Here is an 11,589-nt window from a genome sequence, read left to right on the forward strand (position 1 = left end):
CATATAACACAATTGACCTAAAATCTCTATCAGTAAAGCAAAATCTATACTAATGCAAATATTCATATCTATATCACATCCCACTTTAAATGTAAAAGAATGTTTATAAGCCATATTTGGGAATGTGGGTACAGTTTTTTCTCTCCAAAATGTTTCCTGCTGAATGGTGGCATCATTATTGATTTATCTCAGTTGGCAGTTGAGCGAAGCAATTTTTTAAAGGTGTTCACAGCAACCTTAAGTAGGGCGTGGTCCGTCCTACCATATTAGGATAGAGGCATCCACAGACTATCACCCTCTGTGAAAACAAAATAGAAACTCCTTTCCAAAGCATCATGTCCTTAGATCCAAATTTCAAAGTCAAGGCATTTTCAAAATATCTATGTTGGATTATTTCAGCAGCTTTTATAAAGAAACATCTTTTAGCAGCTATTGCTACTGCCTCAAAATTCAAATGATTCAAAAACAGCATAATAGCATACAATATCAAAATTCGCTGTGAATTTTCCATCTTTGTGTGCTTCAATTTAACCTCTATTTTGTTTATTTTTCCTTTTTATTTTTGCCTTTTGAGACAGGTTCTCTGTATCTTTGACCTGGAATAACTCTGTATACCTGTCTGTCCTTGAAGTCTCAGAGATCTGCCTCTCTCTGCCTTTCAGGCATTGGGATTAAAGGTGTATGCTACTACACATTGTACTCACAAAGATCTGTTTGTCTCTGCCTTCAAGGCACTGGGATTAAAGGCGTGTGCTACCTCACCTTGAAGGTACAGAGGTCAATCTCCCTCTGCCTCCCATGTGTTGGGTTTACAGGTGTGTACTACCACACCCAACAACTCTCTTCCTTTTTTTTAACTTTAAGAACTTCAAATTTTAGCCTGCACATATTTTTAACACACTGTAAATCATTTAAAAATTTTCTTTGTCTTTGAATCTCTCTTTATTCTATTTCTCTCTCTGTTTTTCTGACCACATGAGTCTTTCATTTACCAAGCAATCTCAGTAGGACTAAAGCCGTGGCTTTGCTGGCCAGATGTAGCCCATTCCTTAGCTTTCTGCCATTCCAACCTTGTGGCTGAGGTACCGAACAGAGCCGCATTCAGTGCCACAAGTCTACAGTGTTTCAAGGTCCTTGCCATCAAAGAGGCTGCAACAGACAACACTCAAGCCCTCTTTCTGTAGCTGGCCCTCCTTCCTCAAACAGTCAGAGTTTGCCCAGGCAGGATGGCCCAGAGAGCCGGCATTTTAAAACAACACAGTCTTTTTTCCTGCTAATGCTGAAAAACATACAAGCAATCAGTTGGCTTTTATCAACACCATTTAACTGTTTTGTGGCAGGACCTCTTAAGGGCTGCAGGGTTTTGCAGCTGAAGCTGAGTCAGCAAGCCTCTTTTAGATGAGAGCCCTTGCTTTCTCCTAGCAAGGAGAGCAGACCGAGAAATCGCTGCTAACAAGAAAACATGCTTTACTCTTTCCCAAGTTTTCTAGGCTTTCAGTGGATTCAGTTGTCCACAAGGCTGCAAGATCATTCTGTAGTTATTTGAGCAGCGAGGCTGTGTCCCCAGCACCACGGCCGCATGAAGGTTATGCCTGAAATAAATACACAAAATTGTATTCTTTTAAACACTGCTGGCCCATTAGATTCAGCATTTTAACCCATTTCTAATAATCAGTGTAGTATAAAGAGGTGCACTTACCAGGAAAAATTCAGCATGTCTGACATGGTGGCTGACTGCATCGACATCTGCCTCAGAGAGCAGAGCTATGGCATCTGCCGGGGAGAGGGGAGCATGGCTTCTCTGAGCTCACTACCTCTTCCTCCCGGCATTCTATTTTGTTTACTCCACCTACCTATGTTCTAACCTATCAGCTGATGCGGATTCTTTCTTTAATTAATCAATAAACTTCTTCTGTCACTTTATCCTTTCAACAGCTTGCCCATATAAATCTCCCATGTGTCTTCTGTTGTATAATCTTTCATTTGTAAAGAACTTGCACTCTCAGGGGAGGATTTTTCTGACATCTCTGTGGATGGAGATCATATGAGGAAGATCAGATGAGCAACCATGACAACTCTAATGCTGTAGAGTTAGGTGGACCAGAGATTGATGGCTGACATTCCTGTGCTATGCATCAGATGCCCCTGAACTCTGGCCCTGTTGACAGACAGGCAGATATCAAGTTGGTCACACATACTTAACTCATTCAGGTTCACAGATACTGTAAATGGAGTTTTAATTCTTCTCCTAAACTAATAAAAAAACCAAGATTAGGAGAAGAGAAGAGCCTGAAGTAAGGCCTCAAAATGGGTCATTTTGCAAAGGAAAGGTTACCTGCCTCCATGTATGTTGTCTCCCGTTCTTAGTCAAATCCATCCTTCCAGTGTCTAGCTAAAAGCTAACCATAGGATTGAACCCAACTACCTTTGATTTCTGAAATAAGTGCTGTCCCCTTAAGGTCTCATTACAGCACAGGAAGGTTTGTAAGACTGTCCCAGCAACAATTTAAAGCAATTCTAGGACACCAAAGATGCAGCAAATTTGGTTAATTGGTAATATAGATCGTTCTGATGGGACAAAATAATTTAGAATTAAAAAAAAAAAAACAGATTGTTGTACTCACGATGAATTTATGTGATATGGCACACACAGGCTTCTGTTTCTGAATACTTCATGCTCAGTGGGTTTTGGGGATTGTCGTGACCCTGAACCTAGCTGGAGGCTTTGGGGCCTTGAAAGGACAAGACTTAATATTTCAGGACATCCTTGTACTTGGTGCCCACTGTTTACTGATTTCCTTACAGAGAATGAGCAGCCATCTACTCCTGCTGCCATGCCTTCCCACCATGAACAGAGAGAAGACCCTATACACACAGGTCGCTTGTATCACATGTGAAGGCATAAGTCACAAACAAACTCCCACAGTAGTTTAGAATTGTGATTAATAGAATGATAAGTTCTTGAAAGGGGAAAAACTTAGAGATCACAATCCCTGACAAAAGCCCTCTGCAGGATCAGAAAAGGAGCCTAGTAGCCGGAAGAGAAGCTCAAGCAAGAGATCAAGCTGAAGGTAGAAGTTGCTTTTTAAAAGAGAGAGAGACCACAACTCAATGGGCTGGTATCTCAGTGGCTATTCAGGTAACATCACAGAGAAAGGATCTGCTTCATGCATTAGAGTCACCGATGATTTCCCTTTAAGAAAAAAACCCATCAAAACTCCCAATAACATAATCAGCATTCAACAACATGTCTATGATTCCTTTGCCTTGCCTTTGATTGTGCAGTAAATGATGCTGATAGTTAATCTGTGCACTTAATGCAAATTTCCTTGTAACTGACTAGACAGAATTGACAGGTTATCATTAACACAGCAGGGAGTCACTCTACGATGGAACTGGTTCATCATCACCTGTGTGACAGTGACATAATTAAGATCTTTCCTTTGTCTATAAATCTCATTATGTTCAACATGATATGTTGTCATACAGATTTCTTAGGGTTTTGTCCCACTGGTGGTTTCCTTGGTATGCTTACATAATTTTTGCCAGATCCAATCAGTTTTGCCATGCACTCTCAGCTCCACGTCATTGTGTTCCCCTTATGTTCCAGTCCAGGCATTTTAGACCTCTTGTAACTGTTGTAAGAGTATCTCATGTTCCACCTAAATGATTTAGGGTTTTATTTAGGCTGGGTTTTATCTTCCATCACTGAGTTCATTGACTTTCCTTGGGCGTAATTCCTGGGACACTGAGCCTAACTCCTGGGGGATTCCTCCAGTTATTTCTCCTTTCTTAGATAGTTTACACTCTCACTATGACTGTGAGAGTGTTTCTGTAGCAAATATTCTTCTCAAGATGAGAAGAAACTTCAATATTACAATCCATTTGTTATTGTGATTTAAATACACACACACAAACACACACAAGTTAATGCACTTACACTGATGATATCTCAATTTATGGGGCCATTCTGGGGATGTCAAGATCGATATCTCTCGAGTGGTTCTCAGGCCATAGGGTGACCCTCTCTAGGTACTTAAGCAGGGAGGAGAAGTTGACCGCACTGTGACATGTCCCTTGAAACTATGTGTGCCTTGTCCCATAGTCAGACTGATGACTGACTATCTTGAAAACCACCATGGAACTTTTGTTTGGCAAATGATGGAGATCAAGTCAGGGTCAAAATCAGAAAACTAGATGGAGCTTCCAAGCTCCAGTGGAAGAGCAGATGGATGGAGAAAAAGAGCAAGGATGTCAGGAATATGAGGGCTTGGTCCACACTATGAGACACTGTGCCTGAACTAAGGGGATTTCAACTAATCCAGTGACCTGGGAATGAAAGAACATGGGATCAAACTGGAAGCTCTGAATGTGGCTGACAATTGGGGCAGACGGAGAAGCCAAAGATAATGGCACTGTCACTTGTCTGCATATCATACACTGGCTTTTTGTGATCATATTTTTTGTGGATGCATACCTTGCTAAATCTGGATGGATGAAGGGTGGGCTTGGACTTCCCACAGCTCAAAGTACCCTGCCCTCTATTTGGACTGGTGTTTGAGTGGAGAGGTTTATTTGCGGAGCAAGAAGAATGTGGGAGGAGGAAGAAAAGTGGAACGTTTGATAATTATTATTATGAAGTAATGGAAAAATCAATAGAAAATAACCAATGAGGACATTGGAGGTAGGAAAAAAAACATTCACGTGAGTTGTTGACTCAGACCAAAAATTATTTTACAGAAAAATAAAAAACACATAAAGGGGTTGAGTTACTTGGAAAATATGACTCAAGTAATTGGGAAGAAGATTGGGGTTTTTATTTTGGGTCTTCATGGGGCTGTATGAGCAGCATTTTAGGACCTGTATGCTGGATATTTCTGGGGGTTAGTAGGGAAGAAACCTGGCTAGGAGGAGTTTTATGACATAAGTAGAGCCTTGATGATGTCACAAAGCTTTGGTTGGGGGTGGCAACTCTGTTGCACATGAAGCACTAGTCTTCTGTGAAGGTGGGCTTACTATCTTCACGGTGGCTGAGGAGGTCAGTTCAGCTCTTGGGCTCCACAACTGTTCAACCGAATTTCCAGAAGTTGGAATCTAGAGAGCCAAGATATTTTCTTTTGGTAAATATGTTTAGGAAGCAACTAGGACCTCTGTAGTCAAAGAAAGGTTTCTTTCAAATCTGCTCTGGGTCCAAAATTTATGTCGTTAAGAGCTCCTATATTTGATAGCTGGGGGATGGTTAATGTCAGGTATTCTACCCACTCTATCTTTGCTAAAAATGTCCAATTTCTCAGTCCACTTAAATGGCAAAAATCCTCTTTGTCCATATGTGTTTTAAAAGATAATTATTTCTAATAGGTGCTGTTGCACAGATTAATGTTTCTTTCTTTTGGCAATTTGACTCACAGTACTCACTTCTCTAATGAAGATACAGAATATCTTTATGTAATCAACCTGGATCTGGATCAGGAGACACAATAGAGAGAGCCAGTGGACTGGAGTGCCATGACCTTGGGCAGGTGGTTATAGATCAGCCAACTAACCAGTAGCTTGAGTGGTAAGGAGAGGAGTGGCTGTTCTTTGAATTCTTTGCCATCTGTTCAGATATTTCTTTCTCACTTTAGGTATAGGCATAGCTTCCTCTGTCATTGATATAGTAAGTCAGGAAGTAGGTGTTTCAGTAGAGGTCAATTGCATTTTGCAGCAGGAATATGTCTCTGATACACATATACTGAGCTGTAGACAAGAGTTTGATAATATTCCTATAAATTTCTTAAGAACATATTCCATTTAGGTATCCAAATCTATTCAGCCCTGCCTTTTTCATCTGCTCCAAAGTTATTCCTAAAAAGAGCCTTCACCTCACATGCTCACCTTCTTATCCTTGCAGGCACTTATGGTGGAGGAAACCACTTTGTGTCTGATTTAAACTGAAGAGTTCTTCCTATGCGGAGATTGGCAGCTATGAAGCCCAAGCACAGAAACAGAGCCAAGAGACAGTGGAACAGGAGTGCTGTGGCCTATCACAGAAAGTCTCCCGCCACGATGAAGATGCCTCTTAGTATGAGTTGCATGCCACATCTCCAGAAGAAGAATGGGCCATCGCTCCAGAAGCAAAAACTTAGTAAGCCTTTTGAGGCCCTGGAGAATATTGTTGGCCGCAGAATTTCTCATGGCTGGAAGGAAGCCAATGAACCAGTCACCCATTGGAAAGCCATCATTCTAGATCAACTGCCAACATATCCCTCTCTCTATTTGTTGAAATATGATGGGATTGATTGTGTCTATGGCTTGGAGCTTCATAGTGATGAAAGGATTTTAAACCTGAAGATCCTGCCTAATAATGTGCCATTTCCTCAGGTGACAGACACTCATCTCTCAAACACCATAGTTGGCAGAGCAGTGAAACATACATTCATGGGCACAAATGGCTCTAAGAATGACTAGAACGGGATGGTCCTAGAAGAGGTACCAATCATGAAGAACTGGTTTTATATTACCTACAAGAAAGATCCGGTCTTGTACATTTACCACCTCCTGGATGACTACCTGGAAGGCAACCTCCACATCTGCCAGGCTCTAAGGAAGAGTGGAGTGGCGTGGTCCCAGATGAGGTGCAGACCATAACGACCTGTTTCTACATTGTCAACGAGAATGATCCGGTCCTGTACCTTTACCACCATCATGATGATTCCATTGAAGGCAACCTCCACATCACGCCTGAATGTCCTCCAGTAGAGGTGACTTTGGAATTAGGCAGGGATTCCTTGCAGGGCAAAAGAGTGCAGTACAACAAAAAAGATGGAACCCAAGACATAGGTAAAATTATTTGCCAAGTTCCCAACAAACCTTCTGTGTATTTCATCAAGTTTGATAATGACTTCCATATCTATGTCTATGATTTGGTGAAGATCTGTTAAATTGAAATCTCAAATTTTGAGGGGCAGACTTAATTCTCTCTTTGGGAATGTGTTTTTTCAGAGATACCTCAGGTCTTCTATGAATCCTGGTATCTTTTCCAATGGATTATTCTTTCTCAAAGAATAAAAATTTGTTAACATGTTGTGTTATTTGGTCAATGATGGATTGTGTTTGGTGGATGGGGCATCACAGAAATACATGCCTCCAAACAAAGCAGGATTTATGGTCTTTTCCCTTGGAGAGTAAAAGACTGGGGAAGCATGGTGTGGTAAAGGACAAGATGGCTGTCAAGGAAGCAGTGGAGAGGGGACAAAAAGTTGTATGATCTCGGGGCGGTATGAAGCTTGAGGGAAAACCATGTCAAATGGAAAGATGTGACCGATATCAGCGTGAGGTATTGGGACTTAAGAGGATAAAGAGTAGATTAATCAGGAAGGGACACAAATGTATAATCAAAATCAGAGAAAATTAGGTTTCATTTGATGAAAGGTTTAATTCGTACTGGCTGTAAGTCAAAGGATGTTTGATCTCCACTAGAGCATGTTGGTCAGTGAAAAGTGACTCCGCTCAGTTGCTCTTCTCCAGTAAGTTGGACATCAAGCTACCTACTTAGTTTTGCCAGAATTCTGTCTGCCACCTACTTTGTCATGCCTTGATTCGGTATGCCTTGAACTCTCATAGGTCTTATCCATGCCCTCCAACCCTTGTCAGTTCATTTAAATAATTGCCCTGCCATATCTGGAAAACAGTGTTCCCTTTCATTGATCATGTTCTGTAGTACTTGGGCTATAAAACTCATGAACACACTCACCCACACACAGGATAAACATGTACATATGATGCCCACTAGTGTGTGACATGCACACATATGATGAATGCACCGAACTCCATAATATCAGTAAAGTAGGGAATCCATGATGCAAGGAGGAGTCCGGCAAAGACCCCACACACCCATCAAACCGCCAAATACCAGTATGGTACTGATATCTGACTCCCATCCTGTAAGGAACCTGCCATCTTGTAACTGGGCTATTTTTGGTTCCGTCATCTTCACAAACTTGGTTAAAATGTGAGAGTTGTCAAACTGGGAGTTAGGGTCCAGCATGTAGATCAGCTGTCCCAGGTCAGGTGATTTGGCTACAATTTGGGTGAGAAATTGTACCAGGGAATTCTGGTACACCCTCTCCTCTTCTTCTCCCTGTCCTCATCATCACTCTTGTGGGTGGGCCTGGAGCACAAAGAAGGTAAAATGGAATAAGCCTCCTCCTTAGTGGAAAACCTTGTCAATCCTTAATTTGACCTGACACTCTGAGGGAATGCAGCACATTTTTTCCTACTAGGTCTCCTCATTCATTGCTTCACTCATTTTTCCAACGAATGATTGAATTCATCCATTCTTCCCTGTCTCTCTCTCTTCTTTTTTCCCTTCTTCCATTTCCCCCTTGATTGTAGAAATTTGAGCAGCAGGGCTGCATCCCCATGGGGCCGCCTTGTAAGGTTATGCTCCGAAATAACAACACAAAACTATTCATTTCAACACTGCCTGCTCCATTATTTTAGGCCTCTTAACCCATGTCTAATAATGTATGTTGCAGCACGAGGTGCGCTTAGAAGGAAAGATTTAGCATGTCTGACCTGGTGGCTGGCTGTATCGCCATCTGCCTCAGAGTGCAGAGCTACCATTTCTGCCCATGGGAGAGGTGCATGGCATCTCTAAGCTCAATTCCTATTCCTCCCAGCATTCTCTTATGTTTATTCCACCCACCTATGTTCTAACCTTTCAGGCCAAACAGTTTCTTTATTTAATTAACCAATGACCTATACTCCATCATTACTCCTATTTCTGTTTAAACAAGAACGGAATCTTTAACTTTAACATAGCAAAATTACATATAACAAAACAGTTATCGAGCAAGAATTACAGTTACAATAATTACATCTATTTTATCTTTTATCATAACAATGGAAAACTATAACTATCTATCTATCTATTCTTCAACTCCATCAGAGACTCCAGAATAATACAGTATTACCTAAGCAAACAAAAAGTAAGCCATTTTCAAACTCTAGAAATGACAGAGACATCTCGCTGCCTGGACAGTCACCCAAAGTTCCTCTGTACCGTTGGTGTTTCCACCCTCAGCCTACAGGCCCATAGTTTCCAGCAGACATTTCCATGAAGCAGGAAATTTCAAAGGCAGTCACTATCTGCTTGTCTTGAAGAATGTTTTGCTGACCCTTTCCTGAATCAGGAACACGAAAAGATCATCTCACCTTTAGGCAAGTTCAGTAGTCCTCTCTCTGAGTGATTTCTGTGTACAGTTTATGCAACAATCCAGGCAAGAGCAGTTTCTTCCCCAAATGGCTATCAAACTCCATAAGGATCCTCTTTGATGTTCATCTTCTTCCTGAAGTAGATATGTGCTGCCAAGAGTAGAGTGTCTCACTGTCATGAAAAACCCTAAGGTACTAAAACATTAATTAGCCTATTTTGTAGTCTAGAGAGATATGAATAATGCCTATCTGACTGAAATATATATATCTATGTAGCTAGAAAATCTAACTAACATGACTACAAACTTGACTATTATTAATGATTATCCATTAATAACCTATATACATTATATTTTTAAATGAACTACACAATCACAATACCTTAATTAAGATCAAAAATGCATATACATATAACAAAATTGACCTAAAATCTCTATCAGTAAAGCAAAATCTATACTAATGCAAATATTCATATCTATATCACATCCCACTTTAAATGTAAAAGAACGTTTATAAGCCATATTTGGGAACGTGGGTGCAGTTTTTTCTCTCCAAAATGCTTCCTGCTGAATGGTGGCATCATTATTGATTTATCTCAGTTGGCAGTTGAGCGAAGCAATTTTTTAAAGGTGTTCACAGCAACCTTTAATTAGGGCGTGGTCCATCGTACCATATTAGGATAGAGGCATCCACAGACTATCACCCTCTGTGAAAACAAAATAGAAAATCCTTTCCAAAGCATCATGTCCTTAGATCCAAATTTCAAAGTCAAGGCATTTTCAAAATATCTATGTTGGATTATTTCAGCAGCTTTTATAAAGAAACATCTTTTAGCAGCTATTGCTACTGCCTCAAAATTCAAATGATTCAAAAAGAGCATAATAGCATACAATATCAAAATTCGCTGTGAATTTTCCATCTTTGTGCGCTTCAATTTAACCTCTATTTTGTTTATTTTTCCTTTTTATTTTTTGCCTTTTGAGACAGGTTCTCTGTATCTTTGACCTGGAATAACTCTGTATACCTGTCTGTCCTTGAAGTCTCAGAGATCTGCCTCTCTCTGCCTTTCAGGCATTGGGATTAAAGGTGTATGCTACTACACATTGAACTCACAAAGATCTGTTTGTCTCTGCCTTCAAGGCACTGGGATTAAAGGTGTGTGCTACCTCACCTTGAAGGTACAAAGGTCAATCTCCCTCTGCCTCCCATGTGTTGGGTTTACAGGTGTGTACTACCACACCCAACAACTCTCTTCCTTTTTTTAACTTTAAGAACTTCAAATTTTAGCCTGCACATATTTTTAACACACTGTAAATCATTTAAAAATTTCCTTTGTCTTTGAATCTCTCTTTACTCTATTTCTCTCTCTGTTTTTCTGACCACATGAGTCTTTCATTTACCAAGCAATCTCAGTAGGACTAAAGCCGTGGCTTTGCTGGCCAGATGTAGCCCATTCCTTAGCTTTCTGCCATTCCAACCTTGTGGCTGAGGTACCGAACAGAGCCGCATTCAGTGCCACAAGTCTACAGTGTTTCAAGGTCCTTGCCATCAAAGAGGCTGCAACAGACAACACTCAAGCCCTCTTTCTGTAGCTGGCCCTCCTTCCTCAAACAGTCAGATTTTGCCCAGGCAGGATGGCCCAGAAACCCGGCATTTTAAAACAACACAGTCTTTTTTCCTGCTAATGCTGAAAACATACAAGCAATCAGTTGGCTTTTATCAACACCATTTAACTGTTTTTTGGCAGGACCTCTTAAGGGCTGCAGGGTTTTGCAGCTGAAGCTGAGTCAGGAAGCCTCTTTTAGATGAGAGCCCTTGCTTTCTCCTAGCAAGCAGAGCAGACCGAGAAATCGCTGCTAACAAGAAAACATGCTTTACTCTTTCCCAAGCTTTCTAGGCTTTCAGTGGATTCAGTTGTCCACAAGGCTGCAAGATCATTCTGTAGTTATTAAAGCAGCGAGGCTGTGTCCCCAGCACCACGGCCGCATGAAGGTTATGCCTGAAATAAATACACAAAACTGTATTCTTTTAAACACTGCTGGCCCATTAGATTCAGCAATTTAACCCATTTCTAATAATCAGTGTAGTATAAAGAGGTGCACTAACCAGGAAAAATTCAGCATGTCTGACATGGTGGCTGGCTGCATCGACATCTGCCTCAGAGAGCAGAGCTATGGCATCTGCCGGGGAGAGGGGAGCATGGCTTCTCTGAGCTCACTACCTCTTCCTCCCGGCCTTCTATTTTGTTTACTCCACCTACCTATGTTCTAACCTATCAGCTGATGCAGATTCTTTCTTTAATTAATCAATAAACTTCTTCTGTCACTTTATCCTTTCAACAGCTTGCCCATAGAAATCTCCCATGTGTCTTCTGTTGTATAATCTTTCATTTGT

Source organism: Microtus pennsylvanicus, assembly GCF_037038515.1.
Source record: "Microtus pennsylvanicus isolate mMicPen1 chromosome Y unlocalized genomic scaffold, mMicPen1.hap1 SUPER_Y_unloc_3, whole genome shotgun sequence".
NCBI classification, from domain to species: domain Eukaryota; kingdom Metazoa; phylum Chordata; class Mammalia; order Rodentia; family Cricetidae; genus Microtus; species Microtus pennsylvanicus.